Here is a 509-nt window from a genome sequence, read left to right as displayed (position 1 = left end):
CCCTTCATCAGGAATGAGGAGGTGTGTTATAAGTTATGTGGCTGATTAAACTAATTACGTAGTACACGGACATCTTTTGTTAGGACATATTCTTAGCAAGGTGAGGTAGGCAGTGTGTGTTTTTGGTAGTGTGTGTGTGTGTTTGTGTCTGTGTGTATTTGCTGCCAGTCTCTCTGTGTGTGTATGTATCTTTATGTATTTGCTGCCAGTTTGTGTGTTTATGTATTTGCTGCCAGTCTCTGTGTGTGTATATGTATTTCCTGCCAGTCTGTGTGTATGTGTTTATGTATTTGCTGCCTGTCTCTGTTATCCCTGTGTGTGTATTTGCTGCCAGTCTGTGTGTGTATTTGCTGCCAGCCTGTGTGTGTGTGTATTTGCTGCCAGTCTGTGTGTGTGTATTTGCTACCAGCCTGTGTGTGTGTATTTGCTGCCAGTCTGTGTGTGTGTATTTGCTGCCAGCCTGTGTGTGTATTTGCTACCAGCCTGTGTGTGTGTGTATTTGCTGCCAG

This window comes from Chiloscyllium plagiosum, chromosome 5 (assembly GCF_004010195.1).
Source record: "Chiloscyllium plagiosum isolate BGI_BamShark_2017 chromosome 5, ASM401019v2, whole genome shotgun sequence".
Lineage (NCBI taxonomy): Eukaryota > Metazoa > Chordata > Chondrichthyes > Orectolobiformes > Hemiscylliidae > Chiloscyllium > Chiloscyllium plagiosum.
This window is presented reverse-complemented; position numbering follows the sequence as displayed.